Source organism: Mobula birostris, chromosome 4 (genome assembly GCF_030028105.1).
Source record: "Mobula birostris isolate sMobBir1 chromosome 4, sMobBir1.hap1, whole genome shotgun sequence".
NCBI classification, from domain to species: domain Eukaryota; kingdom Metazoa; phylum Chordata; class Chondrichthyes; order Myliobatiformes; family Myliobatidae; genus Mobula; species Mobula birostris.
The window spans coordinates 137212575-137220667 of NC_092373.1; positions in this window are offsets into that span (position 1 = coordinate 137212575).

The following is an 8093-nucleotide window of genomic DNA, read 5'->3' on the forward strand; positions in this document are numbered from 1 at the left end:
CACAGTAGAATAACCTTTCCAAATAACCTTTGCAGATTTGTTGGTGAAAAAGTTCAACTTCTAATATCCTTTGTTCAGCTTCTTACAAATAGAGGAGCCTTGTAGGCAATGTTTAATTAATGCAAGACAATAGGGTTGTGTCATTTGGCCTGCGTAAAACCAGATAAAACTGGTAAGTCATTTGCACTATTTTGTCACTTCACACCTCAAACATGGCCACAGGTATAGTTGACTAATCAACCTTTGGGATATTTGTGTATTCAGACATTCAGCCTTCCAAAATTAATATTGTGATGTATGGGACCTCAGTCCCTAGAGGCTATTAGATCATTTGTGTAATTTACTTTGTCCCAGGAAGGCTATCTGAAAAAACATCACATGCAAATAATATTAATTAGTAGCAAAATATAAATGTTAGAAAATATTAGGGATTGTTAGGAATAGCAGCAAGAAGAACTAGAATCCATTCCTCAACCTTCAGTTTCTGCAACAGATGGCTCATTCATCTGTCTCATTGGCATGTTCTTTTAGTTCGTAAGAATTGTAACTGTGTTTGGAAATACTTTGTAGTTTATAAATCTTTTCTAATTCAGGAATCTTTCGTATATCTGAAATCCTCTGAATTTTAATTGTTTGTTAAGAACAACTTGTCTAAATTTAAATGTGTAACATTAAAAATAAATTGTTTAAATTATTTCTTTAGCTTTAAGTATCTCCTCCTTGGTCAGAAGGGGAGACCTACCACTCAAATAGTGGGTATTTGCAGCAAGATCTTACCGCAGAGACTAGACGGGGAAGTACACTAGTCTTAGAAGAGCAGGTTTATACAGAATAACCTCCTTATAGTAAGGGTACCCACCATCTACAGTATATCAGAAAGGGATTAAAATCTCCTTTTGAATTTAGAAATTTGCGAACACTGAATCTATTATCTTCACTCTACCATTGAGCACATCAGTTGTTTAAAGATTGACTAGAGTGAAGAGTTATACGTAAAAAGACAAATCTTGTCCCCTAGCAACCAGTTGTTGGTGTTGATTGGAATATAGCAGGAACTGATGATGGCACAAAATTGACATCATGTGACTCTCCAGGTTTGCGGTATTCACAAATAAGAACATTCTGGTTTTTTGGTCACAAGTAACTTGCATATTTTAGGAGTTTCAGTTCCAGTATTGTTCCACTTTGTGCACTGAAGATCTTAAGATGATGTGGTTGCAGTCATTCGTCATCTGCACTATCAGGAAGCCCACAAGATTTGCAAACCCCTGCACACACTGCTGCTCTTTACTTAAGAATTTAGTTCTCCTTGATTGATAATTCTTCTGTAACCTCCCTGGTACAGCAGTGATACTGTACTGAGAGACATGATTACTATCGCCAACATAAACCCACAGAAAGCCCTGAGATTAACAAAAACATTAGGACCACTTTGGCCTGAGTGGCTTGGTAAACTGTATGGTAGAGCAATGCCAATTATTTGAAGAGTTAGATGTTTGGTTCTCAAGACAGGTGTCCATGATGCATCTGTTCCTAAAGTCTCCAGCTGGTTGGCTCACTTAGCCAGAGGCCTGCTCCATCTCTGGTCTCTGCTGCTAGTTTGCACTTCACTCTCTTCCTCCACCAGAACATGCTGTAGGCCCCTTTAAAACAGCCCCAAAAGTAAATGTATACCCACCAAAGAAGATGGATTAAGGGATAATTGGAGAAGGCAAGCCACCCCTGCCTCAGTATCCATGTGCCGATGACACCATTTATCTCCTCACTCCTTCAAATTAACACAGACATTTCCAATGATCAGCGTTCCAACCCCATCAACAACCGATAAGCATTTGTGGATACCTTAAATTATAAGGTTGGGAGAAGCAGAACCAGACCTCCACACAGAAGCTTATTTTACTGAGGCAAAACGCACAAAATGCTGGAAGAACTCAGCAGGTCAGGCAGCATCAACAGGCGACGTTTTGGGCTGAGTCCCTTCATCAGGACTTGGAAAAAAGATTAGGTCAGAGCAAGAAGGTGGGGGGGGGGGGAAGGAAGAAGCTCGAGGTGGCAGGTGATAGAGAGGGAGAATCTGATAGAGAGTGGAAGATGCTGAAAGAAAGGGAAGTGGAGGAGCACCAGAAGGAGGTGATGAGCAAGTAAGGAGTTAAGGGGGAGAGGGAAATAGGAATGGGGAATGGTGAAAGGGTGGGGAGTGGGGGTCATTTACCAGAAGTTCAAGAAATGGATGTTCATGCCAATAGGTTGGATGCTACCCAGACAGAAAACGTGTTGCTACTCCAACCTGAGTGTGGCCTCATCGCAGCAGTAAAGACGGCCACGGACTGCCATGTCAAAATAGGAACGGGGAGTGGAAATGAAATGGATGACTACTGGGAGATCCCACTTTTTCCTGGCAGACCGAGCATTGGTGTTTTGTGACAATTGGGTCTCACCGATATACAGGAAGATACACCGGGAGCACCAGATACAGAAGATGACACAAACAGACTCACAGGTGAAGTGTCACCTCACCTGGAAGGATTGTTTGGAGCCCCGAATGGGAGTGAGGGAGGAAGAGTAGGGGCAGGTGTGGCACTTGTTCCAGTTGCGAGGATAAGTGACAGGAGGTAGATCAGTGGGGAGGGACAAGTGGACAAGGGAGTCATGTATTAAGCAATCCCTGCGGAAAGTGGAAAGAGCAAAGGGCGGGAGAGAAGGGTGTGCTTGGTGGTGGGATCCCTTTGGAGATGGCAGAAGTTACAGAAATTATGTGCTGGATATGGAGGGTAGCAGGGTGGTAGGTGAGGGCTGGCGTGTGCGAAATTGAAAAGGTGTTGGTAAGGGCAGCGTGATTGTGGAGGAAGGAAAGCCCCTTTCTTTGAAGGAGGACATCCTGTTAGTTCTGGAATGAGAGCAGATGTGACAGAGAGTTTATTTTTACTCCTTTGGTGGGAACCAGTGACAATCCCATCACACAACTGTTCTGCATGTAAAACAGTAGCATCAGAATTTAAGACTGACATGCCAGCATTTTGGAACAAAACTCATCAACAGTTTATATAGCACAATACTCCTTCATGCAAATAAATGAACAGTAAATTGCAGTTACACTATTATCCTCCACACTGGTGCCCCACAGACCCCAACTGTATTCCTTATACACTCATGACTGTATGGCCAGGTCTCCATTTGTAAGTTTGCAGATGATACCACCATTGTGGGCCATAATTCAAATAACGAGTCTAAGTACAAGAAGAATAGAGAGCCTAGTGACATGGTGACATGACAATAACCTTTTTAGTCAATGCCAGATCAACAGAAGAGCTGGTCATTGAGATCAGGAAGGGGATGGTGGTGCACATGCTCTGGTTTATATCAACAGTACTGAAATTGAGAGTTCGTTTCTAGCAGTGAATGTCACAAATAGCCTGCCTTGGTCTAACCATGTTGATGCCATGGTGAAGAAAGCTCACCAGTGCCTCTACTTCCTCATGACATTAGAGAAATTTGGTAAGCTTGCTTTGAATCTCACCAACTTTTAATCAATGCACAACAGAATCCTTCAGCTTGGTATGGCAACTGCCATGTCCATAATTGCAACAAAGTGCAGAGAGTTGTGGACACAGATCAGCACATCATGGAACTCAGCCTCTCCTCCATGAATACTGATAACACTTCTCACTGTCTCAGTAAATCAGCCAGCATAATCACAAAACCCACTCATGCTGAACATTAGTTCTTCTCCCCACCCCCCATTGGGAGAAGATATGAAACCCTGAAAGCTCATAGCACCAGGCTCAAGGACAGCTTCTATCCCACTGCTATAAGATACTTGAACAGTTCACTAGTTTGATATGATGATCTCTTAACCTCAATCTACCTGTTATGACCATGCACATAGTGTAAGGCAAGTAGACATCCTATGTAACTTACTTTCTTCTGCACTTGTTATTGTTTTACCATGTACTACTTCAATGCAGTGTGTGATGAATTGATCTATATAAACAGTAGGGAAGACAAGTCTTTCACTGTACCTTGCTACATGTGAAATAATAATCAATTTTACGAGATTTAATTCACCAATTTTACAGCTAAACTGTAGGAACAAATCAGTCATGGCTTTCTCAACTCAAGAGTAGGTTCCTTTAGTATCAGGACGATCAGCTGGGCAAATTTTAGTTTCTCTGAAGCAACTTCATAATGTGAAACCTCCATATCGGCAGTTCTTAATAAAATGGAGCAGCTTATTTCCAAAAAAGTACATGACCACAAAAAAATTCCCCAACTACACAAAACTCAAGAGAAGTTGTAAGTTGACTTTTTGTTTTGTGTCATAGATGCAATAAAATGCTCAAATTGTATTAGTCTGCAAATGGTACAATTCTTCAAATTTCTGCACTAATAATTAGGTGGTTAGTTTATATTCCTATTATTGTTAAAAATTGTCACATCAAAGTTATATTATTATTGTAGAATTTCTATTTCTTAGTGCCATAATTATGACTCTCACAAAATTCAATTATTTTTAAAGTATACTTTTGAGTGCAGGTAGGACATCTTGAAATTAGTTTTCAGTCCTCCTTGCTTACAATTTATATGAAAACCATAGACATATGCAAGGACATCAAACAGCATCTAATACTTGTAGATACAAGGTCCTTGCTATACTAGTGTGGACCATTGCCACTTGTTTTGGGTCTTTTTGGCATTTTTTTCAAGCATCCTGTCATCTCAGGGGTGTCCAAGTTACCATCCTTCTTCCAGGTTGGTATCACCCCTTTTGGGGTTTGAAAATCACTCATAATTCCCCAGAACTCTCTATCATCTCAAACATTGCCAAACAACTCTCATCGCAATTCAGAACTTCTTTAATTTTTGCAGTATCGTCAGTATTTTCTCTTCAGAATTTCAGGTAATGTTTCTGATTCTCCCATTAAAAAAGGTTAGTGCACGATTGTATCAGTTTATCTTTCTTGTAGTTTATTCTATCACAGATTATCCCTTTCATTCTTTTCTCCCTTCCGACATCATTCCTTTTTTTTTTAATAAAACATCTAAAATCTGGTGTGTCTCTAATTTATCATGGTTCTGATGAAGGTCACTACCTGAAATGTGAACCTTGTTTTTTTTTTCATTCCAAAGATGCTGCCTAAGCTGTTGAGTAGTATTTCCATCCATTTTTCAGTTTTCCTGTTTCTGCAATATTTTACTTCATTAAATATTTTTTAAATATTGAAACACTGAGAAAATGGAATAGCATAATCAAGCTCTTCTTATGTCACATCTAAACATTCCATCATTAATCATAATGAGAAGAAAATTTGGATTATTTTCTCAACTATAGTCCAAAGTTGTCAGGTATAGATTCTTACTTACTGCACAGCAATCAGAGAAGGATGGCTTATCTTGAGATACACTCCCTATGGCAGCAGCAACAGACTCCTTGGCAGCCACAGTGTCAGTAGCAACGTCAGCTACCAAGGAGAAGAGAGGCTGCAGAGCCACGGAGGACCAGCTTTCTCTGAGACAGATTTTGGAAACTGGGCTATGTACCTGGAGGGAACTCCATAAAATAAGGAGAACAATGAAGCAAAAGCATAATGACAAAATTTTATGTCAAGACAATCTCATCAAAGCTATATGTTTTCTTTTAAATGCCAACAATTTGACAAACACAAATGCATACACTATCTTCCCATCCCCACTTCTTTGTATAATGCCAAAATATAAAATCTGTAAGCAAATAATAAAATATTTTTGCTATATGCCTTTCATTAAACCAAAAGTCGATAGGTATAGAGGGAGATCAACTGGAAAACAGGAGACAACCTCAAATGCATCATCTCACCAGCTTGAAGGGTTCTTCTCTGATAGCAATTTGATTCACAGAGACCCTCGTTAAATTAATTTAATAATTTAGTTCAGTGGTCCCTAACCAGCGGGCCGCGGACCGGTACCGGGTCGCAAGGAAATGATATGATTTGGCGATATGAGTCAGCTGCACCTTTCCTCATTCCCTGTCACGAGCTTGAACGCACACGAGGTCATTACCCATGTGTCATCCATGTCAGCGCGGGAAGGAGATCAACTCCTCGAGCTTGCAAATGACAGCGGGCTGAAAAGTATGTTTGACATAACATCTCTGCCAGCATTCTGGATCAAAGTCAGGGCTGAATATCCTGAGATAGCCACAAAAACATTGAAAACGTTGCTTCCATTTCCAGCATATCTCTGCAATGAATGCAATGAAAACTGAATTGCAGAATAGACTGGACATAAGGAACCCCCTTCGAGTATCGCTGTCTCCCATCACCCCTCGATGGGACCGTCTTGTTGCAGGGAAACAAGCCCAGGGCTCCCACTGATTCAGCGATATTGCAATGATTTTATATGTTCATACGGGGAAAATATGTGCTGTGTGTTTAATATCCAAACGTTACTTAAAATGTTATGATGCTATTGACTTATATAACCACATAACAATTACAGTACGGAAACAGGCCATCTCTGCTCTTCTAGTCTGTGCCAAACACTACTCTCACCTAGTCCCACCGACCTGCACTCAGCCCATAACCCTCCATTCCTTTCCTGTCCATGTACCTATCCAATTTTTCTTTAAATGATAATATCAAACCTGCCTCTACCACTTCTACTGGAAGTTCGTTCAACACTTACTTCAAGCTCCCCTGATAATGGACTTATCACTGTATCCATGTGAGGAAAATATGAGCTGTGTGTTTAATATTAAATTCATTAGATAAACCTTTTTAGAAATGAAATTGAGTGTATTAGCCATTTATCACCTATATTCCGGTCGTGATTAACACTCCCCCCCCCCCACACCCCGAACAGAATCGCCGAAAACGATTTGTGGAAAAAAAAATCGGCAGGTACACGCATGTGCACTGGTGCCTGCGCAAGGCTTCATGGTCATAGTAGTCTTTCTCGGGGTAAGCTCAATGTATTTGACTGCTATTCTTGTCCGTTGGCAACCCTACTCCCCCCCACCCCCCCTACCTCCGGGTCGGCCGGTCCGCAAGAATATTGTCAATATTAAACCGGTCCGCAAGAATATTGTCAATATTAAACCGGTCCGCAGTGCAAAAAAGATTGGGGACCTCTGATTTAGTTCACTAAAGTTTGGCTTTTGGGAAGTGTGAACAGTCTCCAGTGCCTTTTGGACCTGTCATGTTAAGTATTCTGTGGACTTCATAGTCCTTCAAATTGCATCTAAGTATTAGGATTTGTGTTTATTCGAGTGACTACTATATGACAGTTATTTACATTTACTAGACATGACGTGCTTTGAGTGGCTAGTCATAGCTCATAACAACTCCAGACTCCCAATCTGCCGCAATTAGCCTAGCACCAAAACAGCTCCATGGCAGACACCATCTCACTGACCCTACACTCATCACCGGAGCATCTGGACAGTAAAGACACCCAACTTAGATGATATTTTGACTATAGCTATGCCTCTAATAGTATAATTCCAACCTTCAACACTGGTGCCCCACAAGGCTGCATCCTCAGTCCTCTATTTCACTCCAGATACATAAACAATTGCGTAGATAGATTTTGCTCTAAATCTATCTACAGATTTGTAGATGACACCACCCCAGTAGGCTGAATTACAAATAACGATGAGTTGAAGTAAGGAAGGAGATAGAAAGCCCAGCAAAATGGTGTCATGAGAACCTTTCCCTTAATGTTAGCAAAAAAAAAAAAAGAGCTGGACGTTGCTTTCAGGTAGGAAGTGGGGGATGGGGACTGTGCATGTGCTCCTGTTCACATCAATGGTGATGATGTCGAGAGGCCTGAGAGTGAACATCACCAAAATCCTGTCCGGGCCAACACAGATGCCACAGCCAATAAAGTTCACCGGCACCGTTACTTCCTCACAGCACTAAATAAGTTTGGTATGTCCCTTTTGACCCTCACCAATTTTTATCAATACACCATAGGAAGCATCCTATCCAGCTGCATCAGGGCTTCATAGCCAACTGCAGTTGTAGACGCAGCTCACCAAATCACAAAAACTAGCCTCCCTTCTTTCAAAACTGTACAATTCTTGCTGCTTTGGTCAAGCACCCAACATAATTAAAAAT